The sequence below is a fragment of the Urtica dioica genome, chromosome 5 (genome assembly GCF_054948205.1).
Source record: "Urtica dioica subsp. dioica isolate 48M chromosome 5, U.dioica_male_clone48M_v1_H2, whole genome shotgun sequence".
Lineage (NCBI taxonomy): Eukaryota > Viridiplantae > Streptophyta > Magnoliopsida > Rosales > Urticaceae > Urtica > Urtica dioica.
Window position 1 is genome coordinate 12,376,790 of NC_142760.1, and position 17,072 is coordinate 12,393,861.

Below are 17,072 nucleotides of genomic sequence, written 5' to 3' on the forward strand. Positions count from 1 at the left end.
TCGCGAAAAGTTATTAGGAATTCATATATTTTATGTGATTTTTGGTGCACCGAAGACGTAGTTATGGCTTTTGGGAGTCGCGGCGTTGATTCTTATATAGATAATGCGCGCTAATGCTTGCGGATGCGATCATACCAGCACTAATGCACCGGATCCCATCAGAACTCCGAAGTTAAGCGTGCTTGGGCGAGAGTAGTACTAGGATGGGTGACCTCCTGGGAAGTCCTCGTGTTGCATCCCTCTATTTTTGGGAATTATTTTTTTCGGAGGCCGAAACGATGGAATTTCACCAAAAATCGCTCCGAGTCTTGTTCAAATGCCCGTTTACGCTTACAATTCACCGGTGAAAGTCGAAATTCCGGACCGAGGGCAAAATTTACGATTTTACCCTTCCCCCGTTCACCTTGTCGGAATTTCGCCGATCACTCTTCCGAAACCGTCCTAACGCGAAGATCGCGAAAAGTTATTAGGAATTCATATATTTTATGTGATTTTTGGTGCACCGAAGACGTAGTTATGGCTTTTGGGAGTCGCGGCGTTGATTCTTATATAGATAATGCGCGCTAATGCTTGCGGATGCGATCATACCAGCACTAATGCACCGGATCCCATCAGAACTCCGAAGTTAAGCGTGCTTGGGCGAGAGTAGTACTAGGATGGGTGACCTCCTGGGAAGTCCTCGTGTTGCATCCCTCTTTTTTTGCGAATTATTTTTTTCGGAGGCCGAAACGATGGAATTTCACCAAAAATCGCTCCGAGCCTTGTTCAAATGCTCGTTTACGCTTACAATTCACCGGTGAAAGTCGAAATTCCGGACCGAGGGCGAAATTTACGATTTTACCCTTCCCCCGTTCACCTTGTCGGAATTTCGCCGATCACTCTTCCGAAACCGTCCCAACGCGAAGATCGCGAAAAGTTATTAGGAATTCATATATTTTATGTGATTTTTGGTGCACCGAAGACGTAGTTATGGCTTTTGGGAGTCGCGGCGTTGATTCTTATATAGATAATGCGCGCTAATGCTTGCGGATGCGATCATACCAGCACTAATGCACCGGATCCCATCAGAACTCCGAAGTTAAGCGTGCTTGGGCGAGAGTAGTACTAGGATGGGTGACCTCCTGGGAAGTCCTCGTGTTGCATCCCTCTTTTTTTGCGAATTATTTTTTTCGGAGGCCGAAACGATGGAATTTCACCAAAAATCGCTCCGAGCCTTGTTCAAATGCTCGTTTACGCTTACAATTTACCGGTGAAAGTCGAAATTCTGGACCGAGGGCGAAATTTACGATTTTACCCTTCCCCCGTTCACCTTGTCGGAATTTCGCCGATCACTCTTCCGAAACCGTCCCAACGCGAAGATCGCGAAAAGTTATTAGGAATTCATATATATTATGTGATTTTTGGTGCACCGAAGACGTAGTTATGGCTTTTGGGAGTCGCGGCGTTGATTCTTATATAGATAATGCGCGCTAATGCTTGCGGATGCGATCATACCAGCACTAATGCACCGGATCCCATCAGAACTCCGAAGTTAAGCGTGCTTGGGCGAGAGTAGTACTAGGATGGGTGACCTCCTGGGAAGTCCTCGTGTTGGATCCCTCTTTTTTTGCGAATTATTTTTTTCGGAGGCCGAAACGATGGAATTTCACCAAAAATCGCTCAGAGTCTTGTTCAAATGCCCGTTTACGCTTACAATTAACCGGTGAAAGTCGAAATTCCGGACCGAGGGCAAAATTTACGATTTTACCCTTCCCCCGTTCACCTTGTCGGAATTTCGCCGATCACTCTTCCGAAACCGTCCCAACGCGAAGATTGCGAAAAGTTATTAGGAATTCATATATTTTATGTGATTTTTGGTGCACCGAAGACGTAGTTATGGCTTTTGGGAGTCGCGGCGTTGATTCTTATATAGATAATGCGCGCTAATGTTTGCGGATGCGATCATACCAGCACTAATGCACCGGATACCATCAGAACTCCGAAGTTAAGCGTGCTTGGGCGAGAGTAGTACTAGGATGGGTGACCTCCTGGGAAGTCCTCGTGTTGCATCCCTCTTTTTTTGCGAATTATTTTTTTCGGAGACCGAAATGATGGAATTTCACCAAATATCGCTCCGAGCCTTGTTCAAATGCGCGTTTACGCATACAATTCACCGGTGAAAGTCGAAATTCCGGACCGAGGGCGAAATTTACGATTTTACCCTTCCCCCGTTCACCTTGTCGGAATTTCGCCGATCACTCTTCCGAAACCGTCCCAACGCGAAGATCGCGAAAAGTTATTAGGAATTCATATATTTTATGTGATTTTTGGTGCACCGAGGACGTAGTTATGGATTTTGGGAGTCGCGGCGTTGATTCTTATATAGATAATGCGCGCTAATGCTTGCGGATGTGATCTTACCAGCACTAATGCACCGGATCCCATCAGAACTCCGAAGTTAAGCGTGCTTGGGCGAGAGTAGTACTAGGATGGGTGACCTCCTGGGAAGTCCTCGTGTTGCATCCCTCTTTTTTTGCGAATTATTTTTTTCGGAGGCCGAAACGATGGAATTTCAACAAAAATCGCTCCGAGTCTTGTTCAATTGCCCGTTTACGCTTACAATTCACCGGTGAAAGTCGAAATTCCGGACCGAGGGTGAAATTTACGATTTTACCCTTCCCCCGTTCACCTTGTCGGAATTTCGCCGATCACTCTTCCGAAACCGTCCCAACGCGAAGATCGCGAAAAGTTATTAGGAATTCATATATTTTATGTGATTTTTGGTGCACCGAAGACGTAGTTATGGCTTTTGGGAGTCGCGGCGTTGATTCTTATATAGATAATGCGCGCTAATGCTTGCGGATGCGATCATACCAGCACTAATGCACCGGATCCCATCAGAACTCCGAAGTTAAGCGTGCTTGGGCGAGAGTAGTACTAGGATGGGTGACCTCCTGGGAAGTCCTCGTGTTGCATCCCTCTTTTTTTGCGAATTATTTTTTTCGGAGGCCGAAACGATGGAATTTCACCAAAAATCGCTCCGAGACTTGTTCAAATGCCCGTTTACGCTTACAATTCACCGGTGAAAGTCGAAATTCCGGACCGAGGGCAAAATTTACGATTTTACCCTTCCCCCGTTCACCTTGTCGGAATTTCGCCGATCACTCTTCCGAAACCGTCCCAACGCGAAGATTGCGAAAAGTTATTAGGAATTCATATATTTTATGTGATTTTTGGTGCACCGAAAACGTAGTTATGGCTTTTGGGAGTCGCGGCGTTGATTCTTATATAGATAATGCGCGCTAATGCTTGCGGATGCGATCATACCAGCACTAATGCACCGGATCCCATCAGAACTCCGAAGTTAAGCGTGCTTGGGCGAGAGTAATACTAGGATGGGTGACCTCCTGGGAAGTCATCGTGTTGCATCCCTCTTTTTTTGCGAATTATTTTTTTCGGAGGCCGAAACGATGAAATTTCACCAAAAATCGCTCCGAGCCTTGTTCAAATGCGCGTTTACGCATACAATTCACCGGTGAAAGTCGAAATTCCGGACCGAGGGTGAAATTTACGATTTTACCCTTCCCCCGTTCACCTTGTCGGAATTTCGCCGATCACTCTTCCGAAACCGTCCCAACGCGAAGATCGCGAAAAGTTATTAGGAATTCATATATTTTATGTGATTTTTGGTGCACCGAGGACGTAGTTATGGATTTTGGGAGTCGCGACGTTGATTCTTATATAGATAATGCGCGCTAATGCTTGCGGATGCGATCATACCAGCACTAATGCACCGGATCCCATCAGAACTCCGAAGTTAAGCGTGCTTGGGCGAGAGTAGTACTAGGATGGGTGACCTCCTGGGAAGTCCTCGTGTTGCATCCCTCTTTTTTTGCGAATTATTTTTTTCGGAGGCCGAAACGATGGAATTTCACCAAAAATCGCTCCGAGCCTTGTTCAAATGCTCGTTTACGCTTACAATTTACCGGTGAAAGTCGAAATTCCGGACCGAGGGCGAAATTTACGATTTTACCCTTCCCCCGTTCACCTTGTCGGAATTTCGCCGATCACTCTTCCGAAACCGTCCCAACGCGAAGATCGCGAAAAGTTATTAGGAATTCATATATTTTATGTGATTTTTGGTGCACCGAAGACGTAGTTATGGCTTTTGGGAGTCGCGGCGTTGATTCTTATATAGATAATGCGCGCTAATGCTTGCGGATGCGATCATACCAGCACTAATACATCGGATCCCATCAGAACTCCGAAGTTAAGCGTGCTTGGGCGAGAGTAGTACTAGGATGGGTGACGTCCTGGGAAGTCCTCGTGTTGCATCCCTCTTTTTTTGCGAATTATTTTTTTCGGAGGCCGAAACGATGGAATTTCAACAAAAATCGCTCCGAGTCTTGTTCAAATGCCCGTTTACGCTTACAATTCACCGGTGAAAGTCGAAATTCCGGACCGAGGGTGAAATTTACGATTTTACCCTTCCCTCGTTCACCTTGTCGGAATTTCGCCGATCACTCTTCCGAAACCGTCCCAACGCGAAGATCGCGAAAAGTTATTAGGAATTCATATATTTTATGTGATTTTTGGTGCACCGAAGACGTAGTTATGGCTTTTGGGAGTCGCGGCGTTGATTCTTATATAGATAATGCGCGCTAATGCTTGCGGATGCGATCATACCAGCACTAATGCACCGGATCCCATCAGAACTCCGAAGTTAAGCGTGCTTGGGCGAGAGTAGTACTAGGATTGGTGACCTCCTGGGAAGTCCTCGTGTTGCATCCCTCTTTTTTTGCGAATTATTTTTTTCGGAGGCCGAAATGATGGAATTTCACCAAAAATCGCTCCGAGTCTTGTTCAAATGCCCGTTTACGCTTACAATTCACCGGTGAAAGTCGAAATTCCGGACCGAGGGCAAAATTTACGATTTTACCCTTCCCCCGTTCACCTTGTCGGAATTTCGCCGATCACTCTTCCGAAACCGTCCCAACGCGAAGATTGCGAAAAGTTATTAGGAATTCATATATTTTATGTGATTTTTGGTGCACCGAAAACGTAGTTATGGCTTTTGGGAGTCGCGGCGTTGATTCTTATATAGATAATGCGCGCTAATGCTTGCGGATGCGATCATACCAGCACTAATGCACCGGATCCCATCAGAACTCCGAAGTTAAGCGTGCTTGGGCGAGAGTAATACTAGGATGGGTGACCTCCTGGGAAGTCATCGTGTTGCATCCCTCTTTTTTTGCGAATTATTTTTTTCGGAGGCCGAAACGATGAAATTTCACCAAAAATCGCTCCGAGCCTTGTTCAAATGCGCGTTTACGCATACAATTCACCGGTGAAAGTCGAAATTCCGGACCGAGGGTGAAATTTACGATTTTACCCTTCCCCCGTTCACCTTGTCGGAATTTCGCCGATCACTCTTCCGAAACCGTCCCAACGCGAAGATCGCGAAAAGTTATTAGGAATTCATATATTTTATGTGATTTTTGGTGCACCGAGGACGTAGTTATGGATTTTGGGAGTCGCGACGTTGATTCTTATATAGATAATGCGCGCTAATGCTTGCGGATGCGATCATACCAGCACTAATGCACCGGATCCCATCAGAACTCCGAAGTTAAGCGTGCTTGGGCGAGAGTAGTACTAGGATGGGTGACCTCCTGGGAAGTCCTCGTGTTGCATCCCTCTTTTTTTGCGAATTATTTTTTTCGGAGGCCGAAACGATGGAATTTCACCAAAAATCGCTCCGAGCCTTGTTCAAATGCTCGTTTACGCTTACAATTTACCGGTGAAAGTCGAAATTCCGGACCGAGGGCGAAATTTACGATTTTACCCTTCCCCCGTTCACCTTGTCGGAATTTCGCCGATCACTCTTCCGAAACCGTCCCAACGCGAAGATCGCGAAAAGTTATTAGGAATTCATATATTTTATGTGATTTTTGGTGCACCGAAGACGTAGTTATGGCTTTTGGGAGTCGCGGCGTTGATTCTTATATAGATAATGCGCGCTAATGCTTGCGGATGCGATCATACCAGCACTAATGCACCGGATCCCATCAGAACTCCGAAGTTAAGCGTGCTTGGGCGAGAGTAGTACTAGGATGGGTGACCTCCTGGGAAGTCCTCGTGTTGCATCCCTCTTTTTTTGCGAATTATTTTTTTCGGAGGCCGAAACGATGGAATTTCACCAAAAATCGCTCAGAGTCTTGTTCAAATGCCCGTTTACGCTTACAATTCACCGGTGAAAGTCGAAATTCCGGACCGAGGGCGAAATTTACGATATTACCCTTCCCCCGTTCACCTTGTCGGAATTTCGCCGATCACTCTTCCGAAACCGTCCCAACGCGAAGATTGCGAAAAGTTATTAGGAATTCATATATTTTATGTGATTTTTGGTGCACCGAAGACGTAGTTATGGCTTTTGGGAGTTGCGGCGTTGATTCTTATATAGATAATGCGCGCTAATGTTTGCGGATGCGATCATACCAGCACTAATGCACCGGATCCCATCAGAACTCCGAAGTTAAGCGTGCTTGGGCGAGAGTAGTACTAGGATGGGTGACCTCCTGGGAAGTCCTCGTGTTGCATCCCTCTTTTTTTGCGAATTATTTTTTTCGGAGGCCGAAACGATGGAATTTCACCAAAAATCGCTCCGAGCCTTGTTCAAATGCTCGTTTACGCTTACAATTCACCGGTGAAAGTCGAAATTCCGGACCGAGGGCGAAATTTACGATTTTACCCTTCCCCCGTTCACCTTGTCGGAATTTCGCCGATCACTCTTCCGAAACCGTCCCAACGCGAAGATCGCGAAAAGTTATTAGGAATTCATATATTTTATGTGATTTTTGGTGCACCGAAGACGTAGTTATGGCTTTTGGGAGTCGCGGCGTTGATTCTTATATAGATAATGCGCGCTAATGCTTGCGGATGCGATCATACCAGCACTAATGCACCGGATCCCATCAGAACTCCGAAGTTAAGCGTGCTTGGGCGAGAGTAGTACTAGGATGGGTGACCTCCTGGGAAGTCCTCGTGTTGCATCCCTCTTTTTTTGCGAATTATTTTTTTCGGAGGCCGAAACGATGGAATTTCACCAAAAATCGCTCCGAGCCTTGTTCAAATGCTCGTTTACGCTTACAATTTACCGGTGAAAGTCGAAATTCCGGACCGAGGGCGAAATTTACGATTTTACCCTTCCCCCGTTCACCTTGTCGGAATTTCGCCGATCACTCTTCCGAAACCGTCCCAACGCGAAGATCGCGAAAAGTTATTAGGAATTCATATATTTTATGTGATTTTTGGTGCACCGAAGACGTAGTTATGGCTTTTGGGAGTCGCGGCGTTGATTCTTATATAGATAATGCGCGCTAATGCTTGCGGATGCGATCATACCAGCACTAATGCACCGGATCCCATCAGAACTCCGAAGTTAAGCGTGCTTGGGCGAGAGTAGTACTAGGATGGGTGACCTCCTGGGAAGTCCTCGTGTTGCATCCCTCTATTTTTGGGAATTATTTTTTTCGGAGGCCGAAACGATGGAATTTCACCAAAAATCGCTCCGAGTCTTGTTCAAATGCCCGTTTACGCTTACAATTCACCGGTGAAAGTCGAAATTCCGGACCGAGGGCAAAATTTACGATTTTACCCTTCCCCCGTTCACCTTGTCGGAATTTCGCCGATCACTCTTCCGAAACCGTCCTAACGCGAAGATCGCGAAAAGTTATTAGGAATTCATATATTTTATGTGATTTTTGGTGCACCGAAGACGTAGTTATGGCTTTTGGGAGTCGCGGCGTTGATTCTTATATAGATAATGCGCGCTAATGCTTGCGGATGCGATCATACCAGCACTAATGCACCGGATCCCATCAGAACTCCGAAGTTAAGCGTGCTTGGGCGAGAGTAGTACTAGGATGGGTGACCTCCTGGGAAGTCCTCGTGTTGCATCCCTCTTTTTTTGCGAATTATTTTTTTCGGAGGCCGAAACGATGGAATTTCACCAAAAATCGCTCCGAGCCTTGTTCAAATGCTCGTTTACGCTTACAATTCACCGGTGAAAGTCGAAATTCCGGACCGAGGGCGAAATTTACGATTTTACCCTTCCCCCGTTCACCTTGTCGGAATTTCGCCGATCACTCTTCCGAAACCGTCCCAACGCGAAGATCGCGAAAAGTTATTAGGAATTCATATATTTTATGTGATTTTTGGTGCACCGAAGACGTAGTTATGGCTTTTGGGAGTCGCGGCGTTGATTCTTATATAGATAATGCGCGCTAATGCTTGCGGATGCGATCATACCAGCACTAATGCACCGGATCCCATCAGAACTCCGAAGTTAAGCGTGCTTGGGCGAGAGTAGTACTAGGATGGGTGACCTCCTGGGAAGTCCTCGTGTTGCATCCCTCTTTTTTTGCGAATTATTTTTTTCGGAGGCCGAAACGATGGAATTTCACCAAAAATCGCTCCGAGCCTTGTTCAAATGCTCGTTTACGCTTACAATTTACCGGTGAAAGTCGAAATTCTGGACCGAGGGCGAAATTTACGATTTTACCCTTCCCCCGTTCACCTTGTCGGAATTTCGCCGATCACTCTTCCGAAACCGTCCCAACGCGAAGATCGCGAAAAGTTATTAGGAATTCATATATATTATGTGATTTTTGGTGCACCGAAGACGTAGTTATGGCTTTTGGGAGTCGCGGCGTTGATTCTTATATAGATAATGCGCGCTAATGCTTGCGGATGCGATCATACCAGCACTAATGCACCGGATCCCATCAGAACTCCGAAGTTAAGCGTGCTTGGGCGAGAGTAGTACTAGGATGGGTGACCTCCTGGGAAGTCCTCGTGTTGGATCCCTCTTTTTTTGCGAATTATTTTTTTCGGAGGCCGAAACGATGGAATTTCACCAAAAATCGCTCAGAGTCTTGTTCAAATGCCCGTTTACGCTTACAATTAACCGGTGAAAGTCGAAATTCCGGACCGAGGGCAAAATTTACGATTTTACCCTTCCCCCGTTCACCTTGTCGGAATTTCGCCGATCACTCTTCCGAAACCGTCCCAACGCGAAGATTGCGAAAAGTTATTAGGAATTCATATATTTTATGTGATTTTTGGTGCACCGAAGACGTAGTTATGGCTTTTGGGAGTCGCGGCGTTGATTCTTATATAGATAATGCGCGCTAATGTTTGCGGATGCGATCATACCAGCACTAATGCACCGGATACCATCAGAACTCCGAAGTTAAGCGTGCTTGGGCGAGAGTAGTACTAGGATGGGTGACCTCCTGGGAAGTCCTCGTGTTGCATCCCTCTTTTTTTGCGAATTATTTTTTTCGGAGACCGAAATGATGGAATTTCACCAAATATCGCTCCGAGCCTTGTTCAAATGCGCGTTTACGCATACAATTCACCGGTGAAAGTCGAAATTCCGGACCGAGGGCGAAATTTACGATTTTACCCTTCCCCCGTTCACCTTGTCGGAATTTCGCCGATCACTCTTCCGAAACCGTCCCAACGCGAAGATCGCGAAAAGTTATTAGGAATTCATATATTTTATGTGATTTTTGGTGCACCGAGGACGTAGTTATGGATTTTGGGAGTCGCGGCGTTGATTCTTATATAGATAATGCGCGCTAATGCTTGCGGATGTGATCTTACCAGCACTAATGCACCGGATCCCATCAGAACTCCGAAGTTAAGCGTGCTTGGGCGAGAGTAGTACTAGGATGGGTGACCTCCTGGGAAGTCCTCGTGTTGCATCCCTCTTTTTTTGCGAATTATTTTTTTCGGAGGCCGAAACGATGGAATTTCAACAAAAATCGCTCCGAGTCTTGTTCAATTGCCCGTTTACGCTTACAATTCACCGGTGAAAGTCGAAATTCCGGACCGAGGGTGAAATTTACGATTTTACCCTTCCCCCGTTCACCTTGTCGGAATTTCGCCGATCACTCTTCCGAAACCGTCCCAACGCGAAGATCGCGAAAAGTTATTAGGAATTCATATATTTTATGTGATTTTTGGTGCACCGAAGACGTAGTTATGGCTTTTGGGAGTCGCGGCGTTGATTCTTATATAGATAATGCGCGCTAATGCTTGCGGATGCGATCATACCAGCACTAATGCACCGGATCCCATCAGAACTCCGAAGTTAAGCGTGCTTGGGCGAGAGTAGTACTAGGATGGGTGACCTCCTGGGAAGTCCTCGTGTTGCATCCCTCTTTTTTTGCGAATTATTTTTTTCGGAGGCCGAAACGATGGAATTTCACCAAAAATCGCTCCGAGACTTGTTCAAATGCCCGTTTACGCTTACAATTCACCGGTGAAAGTCGAAATTCCGGACCGAGGGCAAAATTTACGATTTTACCCTTCCCCCGTTCACCTTGTCGGAATTTCGCCGATCACTCTTCCGAAACCGTCCCAACGCGAAGATTGCGAAAAGTTATTAGGAATTCATATATTTTATGTGATTTTTGGTGCACCGAAAACGTAGTTATGGCTTTTGGGAGTCGCGGCGTTGATTCTTATATAGATAATGCGCGCTAATGCTTGCGGATGCGATCATACCAGCACTAATGCACCGGATCCCATCAGAACTCCGAAGTTAAGCGTGCTTGGGCGAGAGTAATACTAGGATGGGTGACCTCCTGGGAAGTCATCGTGTTGCATCCCTCTTTTTTTGCGAATTATTTTTTTCGGAGGCCGAAACGATGAAATTTCACCAAAAATCGCTCCGAGCCTTGTTCAAATGCGCGTTTACGCATACAATTCACCGGTGAAAGTCGAAATTCCGGACCGAGGGTGAAATTTACGATTTTACCCTTCCCCCGTTCACCTTGTCGGAATTTCGCCGATCACTCTTCCGAAACCGTCCCAACGCGAAGATCGCGAAAAGTTATTAGGAATTCATATATTTTATGTGATTTTTGGTGCACCGAGGACGTAGTTATGGATTTTGGGAGTCGCGACGTTGATTCTTATATAGATAATGCGCGCTAATGCTTGCGGATGCGATCATACCAGCACTAATGCACCGGATCCCATCAGAACTCCGAAGTTAAGCGTGCTTGGGCGAGAGTAGTACTAGGATGGGTGACCTCCTGGGAAGTCCTCGTGTTGCATCCCTCTTTTTTTGCGAATTATTTTTTTCGGAGGCCGAAACGATGGAATTTCACCAAAAATCGCTCCGAGCCTTGTTCAAATGCTCGTTTACGCTTACAATTTACCGGTGAAAGTCGAAATTCCGGACCGAGGGCGAAATTTACGATTTTACCCTTCCCCCGTTCACCTTGTCGGAATTTCGCCGATCACTCTTCCGAAACCGTCCCAACGCGAAGATCGCGAAAAGTTATTAGGAATTCATATATTTTATGTGATTTTTGGTGCACCGAAGACGTAGTTATGGCTTTTGGGAGTCGCGGCGTTGATTCTTATATAGATAATGCGCGCTAATGCTTGCGGATGCGATCATACCAGCACTAATACATCGGATCCCATCAGAACTCCGAAGTTAAGCGTGCTTGGGCGAGAGTAGTACTAGGATGGGTGACGTCCTGGGAAGTCCTCGTGTTGCATCCCTCTTTTTTTGCGAATTATTTTTTTCGGAGGCCGAAACGATGGAATTTCAACAAAAATCGCTCCGAGTCTTGTTCAAATGCCCGTTTACGCTTACAATTCACCGGTGAAAGTCGAAATTCCGGACCGAGGGTGAAATTTACGATTTTACCCTTCCCTCGTTCACCTTGTCGGAATTTCGCCGATCACTCTTCCGAAACCGTCCCAACGCGAAGATCGCGAAAAGTTATTAGGAATTCATATATTTTATGTGATTTTTGGTGCACCGAAGACGTAGTTATGGCTTTTGGGAGTCGCGGCGTTGATTCTTATATAGATAATGCGCGCTAATGCTTGCGGATGCGATCATACCAGCACTAATGCACCGGATCCCATCAGAACTCCGAAGTTAAGCGTGCTTGGGCGAGAGTAGTACTAGGATTGGTGACCTCCTGGGAAGTCCTCGTGTTGCATCCCTCTTTTTTTGCGAATTATTTTTTTCGGAGGCCGAAATGATGGAATTTCACCAAAAATCGCTCCGAGTCTTGTTCAAATGCCCGTTTACGCTTACAATTCACCGGTGAAAGTCGAAATTCCGGACCGAGGGCAAAATTTACGATTTTACCCTTCCCCCGTTCACCTTGTCGGAATTTCGCCGATCACTCTTCCGAAACCGTCCCAACGCGAAGATTGCGAAAAGTTATTAGGAATTCATATATTTTATGTGATTTTTGGTGCACCGAAAACGTAGTTATGGCTTTTGGGAGTCGCGGCGTTGATTCTTATATAGATAATGCGCGCTAATGCTTGCGGATGCGATCATACCAGCACTAATGCACCGGATCCCATCAGAACTCCGAAGTTAAGCGTGCTTGGGCGAGAGTAATACTAGGATGGGTGACCTCCTGGGAAGTCATCGTGTTGCATCCCTCTTTTTTTGCGAATTATTTTTTTCGGAGGCCGAAACGATGAAATTTCACCAAAAATCGCTCCGAGCCTTGTTCAAATGCGCGTTTACGCATACAATTCACCGGTGAAAGTCGAAATTCCGGACCGAGGGTGAAATTTACGATTTTACCCTTCCCCCGTTCACCTTGTCGGAATTTCGCCGATCACTCTTCCGAAACCGTCCCAACGCGAAGATCGCGAAAAGTTATTAGGAATTCATATATTTTATGTGATTTTTGGTGCACCGAGGACGTAGTTATGGATTTTGGGAGTCGCGACGTTGATTCTTATATAGATAATGCGCGCTAATGCTTGCGGATGCGATCATACCAGCACTAATGCACCGGATCCCATCAGAACTCCGAAGCTAAGCGTGCTTGGGCGAGAGTAGTACTAGGATGGGTGACCTCCTGGGAAGTCCTCGTGTTGCATCCCTCTTTTTTTGCGAATTATTTTTTTCGGAGGCCGAAACGATGGAATTTCACCAAAAATCGCTCCGAGCCTTGTTCAAATGCTCGTTTACGCTTACAATTTACCGGTGAAAGTCGAAATTCCGGACCGAGGGCGAAATTTACGATTTTACCCTTCCCCCGTTCACTTTGTCGGAATTTCGCCGATCACTCTTCCGAAACCGTCCCAACGCGAAGATCGCGAAAAGTTATTAGGAATTCATATATTTTATGTGATTTTTGGTGCACCGAGGACGTAGTTATGGATTTTGGGAGTCGCGGCGTTGATTCTTATATAGATAATGCGCGCTAATGCTTGCGGATGTGATCTTACCAGCACTAATGCACCGGATCCCATCAGAACTCCGAAGTTAAGCGTGCTTGGGCGAGAGTAGTACTAGGATGGGTGACCTCCTGGGAAGTCCTCGTGTTGCATCCCTCTTTTTTTGCGAATTATTTTTTTCGGAGGCCGAAACGATGGAATTTCAACAAAAATCGCTCCGAGTCTTGTTCAATTGCCCGTTTACGCTTACAATTCACCGGTGAAAGTCGAAATTCCGGACCGAGGGTGAAATTTACGATTTTACCCTTCCCCCGTTCACCTTGTCGGAATTTCGCCGATCACTCTTCCGAAACCGTCCCAACGCGAAGATCGCGAAAAGTTATTAGGAATTCATATATTTTATGTGATTTTTGGTGCACCGAGGACGTAGTTATGGATTTTGGGAGTCGCGACGTTGATTCTTATATAGATAATGCGCGCTAATGCTTGCGGATGCGATCATACCAGCACTAATGCACCGGATCCCATCAGAACTCCGAAGTTAAGCGTGCTTGGGCGAGAGTAGTACTAGGATGGGTGACCTCCTGGGAAGTCCTCGTGTTACATCCCTCTTTTTTTGCGAATTATTTTTTTCGGAGGCCGAAACGATGGAATTTCACCAAAAATCGCTCCGAGCCTTGTTCAAATGCGCGTTTACGCATACAATTCACCGGTGAAAGTCGAAATTCCGGACCGAGGGTGAAATTTACGATTTTACCCTTCCCCCGTTCACCTTGTCGGAATTTCGCCGATCACTCTTCCGAAACCGTCCCAACGCGAAGATCGCGAAAAGTTATTAGGAATTCATATATTTTATGTGATTTTTGGTGCACCGAGGACGTAGTTATGGATTTTGGGAGTCGCGACGTTGATTCTTATATAGATAATGCGCGCTAATGCTTGCGGATGCGATCATACCAGCACTAATGCACCGGATCCCATCAGAACTCCGAAGTTAAGCGTGCTTGGGCGAGAGTAGTACTAGGATGGGTGACCTCCTGGGAAGTCCTCGTGTTGCATCCCTCTTTTTTTGCGAATTATTTTTTTCGGAGGCCGAAACGATGGAATTTCACCAAAAATCGCTCCGAGCCTTGTTCAAATGCTCGTTTACGCTTACAATTTACCGGTGAAAGTCGAAATTCCGGACCGAGGGCGAAATTTACGATTTTACCCTTCCCCCGTTCACTTTGTCGGAATTTCGCCGATCACTCTTCCGAAACCGTCCCAACGCGAAGATCGCGAAAAGTTATTAGGAATTCATATATTTTATGTGATTTTTGGTGCACCGAAGACGTAGTTATGGCTTTTGGGAGTCGCGGCGTTGATTCTTATATAGATAATGCGCGCTAATGCTTGCGGATGCGATCATACCAGCACTAATACACCGGATCCCATCAGAACTCCGAAGTTAAGCGTGCTTGGGCGAGAGTAGTACTAGGATGGGTGACCTCCTGGGAAGTCCTCGTGTTGCATCCCTCTTTTTTTGCGAATTATTTTTTTCGGAGGCCGAAACGATGGAATTTCAACAAAAATCGCTCCGAGTCTTGTTCAAATGCCCGTTTACGCTTACAATTCACCGGTGAAAGTCGAAATTCCGGACCGATGGTGAAATTTACGATTTTACCCTTCCCTCGTTCACCTTGTCGGAATTTCGCCGATCACTCTTCCGAAACCGTCCCAACGCGAAGATCGCGAAAAGTTATTAGGAATTCATATATTTTATGTGATTTTTGGTGCACCGAAGACGTAGTTATGGCTTTTGGGAGTCGCGGCGTTGATTCTTATATAGATAATGCGCGCTAATGCTTGCGGATGCGATCATACCAGCACTAATGCACCGGATCCCATCAGAACTCCGAAGTTAAGCGTGCTTGGGCGAGAGTAGTACTAGAATGGGTGACCTCCTGGGAAGTCCTCGTGTTGCATCCCTCTTTTTTTGCGAATTATTTTTTTCGGAGGCCGAAACGATGGAATTTCACCAAAAATCGCTCCGAGTCTTGTTCAAATGCCCGTTTACGCTTACAATTCACCGGTGAAAGTCGAAATTCCGGACCGAGGGCAAAATTTACGATTTTACCCTTCCCCCGTTCACCTTGTCGGAATTTCGCCGATCACTCTTCCGAAACCGTCCCAACGCGAAGATTGCGAAAAGTTATTAGGAATTCATATATTTTATGTGATTTTTGGTGCACCGAAAACGTAGTTATGGCTTTTGGGAGTCGCGGCGTTGATTCTTATATAGATAATGCGCGCTAATGCTTGCGGATGCGATCATACCAGCACTAATGCACCGGATCCCATCAGAACTCCGAAGTTAAGCGTGCTTGGGCGAGAGTAATACTAGGATGGGTGACCTCCTGGGAAGTCATCGTGTTGCATCCCTCTTTTTTTGCGAATTATTTTTTTCGGAGGCCGAAACGATGAAATTTCACCAAAAATCGCTCCGAGCCTTGTTCAAATGCGCGTTTACGCATACAATTCACCGGTGAAAGTCGAAATTCCGGACCGAGGGTGAAATTTACGATTTTACCCTTCCCCCGTTCACCTTGTCGGAATTTCGCCGATCACTCTTCCGAAACCGTCCCAACGCGAAGATCGCGAAAAGTTATTATGAATTCATATATTTTATGTGATTTTTGGTGCACCGAGGACGTAGTTATGGCTTTTGGGAGTCGCGGCGTTGATTCTTATATAGATAATGCGCGCTAATGCTTGCGGTTGCGATCATACCAGCACTAATGCACCGGATCCCATCAGAACTCCGAAGTTAAGCGTGCTTGGGCGAGAGTAGTACTAGGATGGGTGACCTCCTGGGAAGTCCTCGTGTTGCATCCCTCTTTTTTTGCGAATTATTTTTTTCGGAGGCCGAAACGATGAAATTTCACCAAAAATCGCTCCGAGTCTTGTTCAAATGCTCGTTTACGCTTACAATTCACCGGTGAAAGTCGAAATTCCGGACCGAGGGCGAAATTTACGATTTTACCCTTCTCCCGTTCACCTTGTCGGAATTTCGCCGATCACTCTTCCGAAACCGTCCCAACGGGAAGATCGCGAAAAGTTATTAGGAATTCATATATTTTATGTGATTTTTGGTGCACCGAAGACGTAGTTATGGCTTTTGGGAGTCGCGGCGTTGATTCTTATATAGATAATGCGCGCTAATGCTTGCGAATGTGATCATACCAGCACTAATGCACCGGATCCCATCAGAACTCCGAAGTTAAGCGTGCTTGGGCGAGAGTAGTACTAGGATGGGTGACCTCCTGGGAAGTCCTCGTGTTGCATCCCTCTTTTTTTGCGAATTATTTTTTTCGGAGGCCGAAACGATGGAATTTCACCAAAAATCGCTCCGAGTCTTGTTCAAATGCCCGTTTACGCTTACAATTCACCGGTGAAAGTCGAAATTCCGGACCGAGAGCGAAATTTACGATTTTACCCTTCCCCCGTTCACCTTGTCGGAATTTCGCCGATCACTCTTCCGAAACCGTCCCAACGCGAAGATCGCGAAAAGTTATTAGGAATTCATATATTTTATGTTATTTTTGGTGCACCGAAGACGTAGTTATGGCTTTTGGGAGTCGCGGCGTTGATTCTTATATAGATAATGCGCGCTAATGCTTGCGGATGCGATCATACCAGTACTAATGCACCGGATCCCATCAGAACTCCGAAGTTAAGCGTGCTTGGGCGAGAGTAGTACTAGGATGGGTGACCTCCTGGGAAGTCCTCGTGTTGCATCCCTCTTTTTTTGCGAATTATTTTTTTCGGAGGCCGAAACGATGGAATTTCACCAAAAATTGCTCCGAGTCTTG

The 17,072-nt window shown here is 46.1% G+C and overlaps 38 non-coding genes across 38 annotated transcripts; all 38 read left to right on the forward strand.

The window, feature by feature from the left end:
• The first annotated feature begins 121 nt into the window (after nt 1-121).
• On the forward strand, nt 122-240 carry LOC149396731 (5S ribosomal RNA). Its single transcript, XR_016299540.1, has one exon. It is a non-coding gene; the product is annotated as a 5S ribosomal RNA (ribosomal RNA).
• A 334-nt stretch (nt 241-574) lies between these two features.
• Nucleotides 575-693, forward strand: LOC149396732 (5S ribosomal RNA). Its single transcript, XR_016299541.1, has one exon. It is a non-coding gene; the product is annotated as a 5S ribosomal RNA (ribosomal RNA).
• Nucleotides 694-1,027: 334 nt separating this feature from the next.
• On the forward strand, nt 1,028-1,146 carry LOC149396733 (5S ribosomal RNA). The gene has a single exon (XR_016299542.1). It is a non-coding gene; the product is annotated as a 5S ribosomal RNA (ribosomal RNA).
• A 334-nt stretch (nt 1,147-1,480) lies between these two features.
• LOC149396734 (5S ribosomal RNA) lies at nt 1,481-1,599 on the forward strand. The gene has a single exon (XR_016298678.1). It is a non-coding gene; the product is annotated as a 5S ribosomal RNA (ribosomal RNA).
• A 334-nt stretch (nt 1,600-1,933) lies between these two features.
• On the forward strand, nt 1,934-2,052 carry LOC149396735 (5S ribosomal RNA). The gene has a single exon (XR_016298585.1). It is a non-coding gene; the product is annotated as a 5S ribosomal RNA (ribosomal RNA).
• A 334-nt stretch (nt 2,053-2,386) lies between these two features.
• Nucleotides 2,387-2,505, forward strand: LOC149396736 (5S ribosomal RNA). The gene has a single exon (XR_016298312.1). It is a non-coding gene; the product is annotated as a 5S ribosomal RNA (ribosomal RNA).
• A 334-nt stretch (nt 2,506-2,839) lies between these two features.
• LOC149396737 (5S ribosomal RNA) lies at nt 2,840-2,958 on the forward strand. The gene has a single exon (XR_016299543.1). It is a non-coding gene; the product is annotated as a 5S ribosomal RNA (ribosomal RNA).
• Nucleotides 2,959-3,292: 334 nt separating this feature from the next.
• On the forward strand, nt 3,293-3,411 carry LOC149396738 (5S ribosomal RNA). Its single transcript, XR_016298824.1, has one exon. It is a non-coding gene; the product is annotated as a 5S ribosomal RNA (ribosomal RNA).
• Nucleotides 3,412-3,745: 334 nt separating this feature from the next.
• Nucleotides 3,746-3,864, forward strand: LOC149396739 (5S ribosomal RNA). Its single transcript, XR_016299544.1, has one exon. It is a non-coding gene; the product is annotated as a 5S ribosomal RNA (ribosomal RNA).
• A 334-nt stretch (nt 3,865-4,198) lies between these two features.
• LOC149396740 (5S ribosomal RNA) lies at nt 4,199-4,317 on the forward strand. Its single transcript, XR_016298932.1, has one exon. It is a non-coding gene; the product is annotated as a 5S ribosomal RNA (ribosomal RNA).
• Nucleotides 4,318-4,651: 334 nt separating this feature from the next.
• LOC149396741 (5S ribosomal RNA) lies at nt 4,652-4,770 on the forward strand. The gene has a single exon (XR_016298574.1). It is a non-coding gene; the product is annotated as a 5S ribosomal RNA (ribosomal RNA).
• A 334-nt stretch (nt 4,771-5,104) lies between these two features.
• On the forward strand, nt 5,105-5,223 carry LOC149396742 (5S ribosomal RNA). The gene has a single exon (XR_016298825.1). It is a non-coding gene; the product is annotated as a 5S ribosomal RNA (ribosomal RNA).
• Nucleotides 5,224-5,557: 334 nt separating this feature from the next.
• Nucleotides 5,558-5,676, forward strand: LOC149396743 (5S ribosomal RNA). Its single transcript, XR_016299545.1, has one exon. It is a non-coding gene; the product is annotated as a 5S ribosomal RNA (ribosomal RNA).
• A 334-nt stretch (nt 5,677-6,010) lies between these two features.
• On the forward strand, nt 6,011-6,129 carry LOC149396744 (5S ribosomal RNA). The gene has a single exon (XR_016299546.1). It is a non-coding gene; the product is annotated as a 5S ribosomal RNA (ribosomal RNA).
• Nucleotides 6,130-6,463: 334 nt separating this feature from the next.
• Nucleotides 6,464-6,582, forward strand: LOC149396745 (5S ribosomal RNA). The gene has a single exon (XR_016299547.1). It is a non-coding gene; the product is annotated as a 5S ribosomal RNA (ribosomal RNA).
• Nucleotides 6,583-6,916: 334 nt separating this feature from the next.
• LOC149396746 (5S ribosomal RNA) lies at nt 6,917-7,035 on the forward strand. Its single transcript, XR_016299548.1, has one exon. It is a non-coding gene; the product is annotated as a 5S ribosomal RNA (ribosomal RNA).
• A 334-nt stretch (nt 7,036-7,369) lies between these two features.
• Nucleotides 7,370-7,488, forward strand: LOC149396747 (5S ribosomal RNA). The gene has a single exon (XR_016299550.1). It is a non-coding gene; the product is annotated as a 5S ribosomal RNA (ribosomal RNA).
• Nucleotides 7,489-7,822: 334 nt separating this feature from the next.
• On the forward strand, nt 7,823-7,941 carry LOC149396748 (5S ribosomal RNA). Its single transcript, XR_016299551.1, has one exon. It is a non-coding gene; the product is annotated as a 5S ribosomal RNA (ribosomal RNA).
• A 334-nt stretch (nt 7,942-8,275) lies between these two features.
• Nucleotides 8,276-8,394, forward strand: LOC149396749 (5S ribosomal RNA). The gene has a single exon (XR_016299552.1). It is a non-coding gene; the product is annotated as a 5S ribosomal RNA (ribosomal RNA).
• Nucleotides 8,395-8,728: 334 nt separating this feature from the next.
• On the forward strand, nt 8,729-8,847 carry LOC149396750 (5S ribosomal RNA). Its single transcript, XR_016298679.1, has one exon. It is a non-coding gene; the product is annotated as a 5S ribosomal RNA (ribosomal RNA).
• A 334-nt stretch (nt 8,848-9,181) lies between these two features.
• Nucleotides 9,182-9,300, forward strand: LOC149396751 (5S ribosomal RNA). The gene has a single exon (XR_016298587.1). It is a non-coding gene; the product is annotated as a 5S ribosomal RNA (ribosomal RNA).
• A 334-nt stretch (nt 9,301-9,634) lies between these two features.
• On the forward strand, nt 9,635-9,753 carry LOC149396752 (5S ribosomal RNA). The gene has a single exon (XR_016298313.1). It is a non-coding gene; the product is annotated as a 5S ribosomal RNA (ribosomal RNA).
• A 334-nt stretch (nt 9,754-10,087) lies between these two features.
• Nucleotides 10,088-10,206, forward strand: LOC149396753 (5S ribosomal RNA). The gene has a single exon (XR_016299553.1). It is a non-coding gene; the product is annotated as a 5S ribosomal RNA (ribosomal RNA).
• Nucleotides 10,207-10,540: 334 nt separating this feature from the next.
• Nucleotides 10,541-10,659, forward strand: LOC149396754 (5S ribosomal RNA). The gene has a single exon (XR_016298826.1). It is a non-coding gene; the product is annotated as a 5S ribosomal RNA (ribosomal RNA).
• A 334-nt stretch (nt 10,660-10,993) lies between these two features.
• On the forward strand, nt 10,994-11,112 carry LOC149396755 (5S ribosomal RNA). Its single transcript, XR_016299554.1, has one exon. It is a non-coding gene; the product is annotated as a 5S ribosomal RNA (ribosomal RNA).
• Nucleotides 11,113-11,446: 334 nt separating this feature from the next.
• On the forward strand, nt 11,447-11,565 carry LOC149396756 (5S ribosomal RNA). Its single transcript, XR_016298933.1, has one exon. It is a non-coding gene; the product is annotated as a 5S ribosomal RNA (ribosomal RNA).
• A 334-nt stretch (nt 11,566-11,899) lies between these two features.
• LOC149396757 (5S ribosomal RNA) lies at nt 11,900-12,018 on the forward strand. Its single transcript, XR_016298576.1, has one exon. It is a non-coding gene; the product is annotated as a 5S ribosomal RNA (ribosomal RNA).
• A 334-nt stretch (nt 12,019-12,352) lies between these two features.
• On the forward strand, nt 12,353-12,471 carry LOC149396758 (5S ribosomal RNA). The gene has a single exon (XR_016298827.1). It is a non-coding gene; the product is annotated as a 5S ribosomal RNA (ribosomal RNA).
• A 334-nt stretch (nt 12,472-12,805) lies between these two features.
• On the forward strand, nt 12,806-12,924 carry LOC149396759 (5S ribosomal RNA). The gene has a single exon (XR_016297465.1). It is a non-coding gene; the product is annotated as a 5S ribosomal RNA (ribosomal RNA).
• Nucleotides 12,925-13,258: 334 nt separating this feature from the next.
• On the forward strand, nt 13,259-13,377 carry LOC149396760 (5S ribosomal RNA). The gene has a single exon (XR_016298314.1). It is a non-coding gene; the product is annotated as a 5S ribosomal RNA (ribosomal RNA).
• A 334-nt stretch (nt 13,378-13,711) lies between these two features.
• Nucleotides 13,712-13,830, forward strand: LOC149396761 (5S ribosomal RNA). Its single transcript, XR_016298364.1, has one exon. It is a non-coding gene; the product is annotated as a 5S ribosomal RNA (ribosomal RNA).
• A 334-nt stretch (nt 13,831-14,164) lies between these two features.
• Nucleotides 14,165-14,283, forward strand: LOC149396762 (5S ribosomal RNA). The gene has a single exon (XR_016299555.1). It is a non-coding gene; the product is annotated as a 5S ribosomal RNA (ribosomal RNA).
• A 334-nt stretch (nt 14,284-14,617) lies between these two features.
• LOC149396763 (5S ribosomal RNA) lies at nt 14,618-14,736 on the forward strand. Its single transcript, XR_016298172.1, has one exon. It is a non-coding gene; the product is annotated as a 5S ribosomal RNA (ribosomal RNA).
• A 334-nt stretch (nt 14,737-15,070) lies between these two features.
• Nucleotides 15,071-15,189, forward strand: LOC149396764 (5S ribosomal RNA). The gene has a single exon (XR_016297713.1). It is a non-coding gene; the product is annotated as a 5S ribosomal RNA (ribosomal RNA).
• Nucleotides 15,190-15,523: 334 nt separating this feature from the next.
• On the forward strand, nt 15,524-15,642 carry LOC149396765 (5S ribosomal RNA). The gene has a single exon (XR_016298828.1). It is a non-coding gene; the product is annotated as a 5S ribosomal RNA (ribosomal RNA).
• A 334-nt stretch (nt 15,643-15,976) lies between these two features.
• LOC149396766 (5S ribosomal RNA) lies at nt 15,977-16,095 on the forward strand. Its single transcript, XR_016297869.1, has one exon. It is a non-coding gene; the product is annotated as a 5S ribosomal RNA (ribosomal RNA).
• Nucleotides 16,096-16,429: 334 nt separating this feature from the next.
• On the forward strand, nt 16,430-16,548 carry LOC149396767 (5S ribosomal RNA). Its single transcript, XR_016298275.1, has one exon. It is a non-coding gene; the product is annotated as a 5S ribosomal RNA (ribosomal RNA).
• A 334-nt stretch (nt 16,549-16,882) lies between these two features.
• Nucleotides 16,883-17,001, forward strand: LOC149396768 (5S ribosomal RNA). The gene has a single exon (XR_016297762.1). It is a non-coding gene; the product is annotated as a 5S ribosomal RNA (ribosomal RNA).
• Nucleotides 17,002-17,072: the final 71 nt, after the last annotated feature.